Source organism: Gavialis gangeticus, unplaced genomic scaffold (assembly GCF_001723915.1).
Source record: "Gavialis gangeticus isolate Ggan-Ray unplaced genomic scaffold, GavGan_comp1, whole genome shotgun sequence".
Classification (NCBI taxonomy): domain Eukaryota; kingdom Metazoa; phylum Chordata; order Crocodylia; family Gavialidae; genus Gavialis; species Gavialis gangeticus.
The window spans coordinates 19,569,513-19,569,790 of record NW_017728994.1 but is presented as its reverse complement, the minus strand read 5'-3'; positions in this window follow the sequence as shown (position 1 = coordinate 19,569,790).

Genomic DNA, 278 nt, shown 5'->3' with positions numbered 1-278 from the left:
GGCGAGGCGGAGCCCCGCGCGGCCCGAGCGCGGCCGGCACAACAAGTCCTCGGCGCGGCCGGTCCATCGCTGCCCGAGCCAAGATGGGGCTGGCGGCGGGAGGGGGCGGCTGCTCCAGTCTCCCCCCACGGCCAAGCCAGTGCGCTCCTGGCTGCCTCGGTGACTGCCGTGACGCACCGCCAGCGCCGCGTCTCAGCCCTCCCCTCCCCCGCGCCGCTAATGCGATTTATTTTCAATACCGCTGTTTGCCATCCTCTCCTTACAGCAGATCGCAGTGA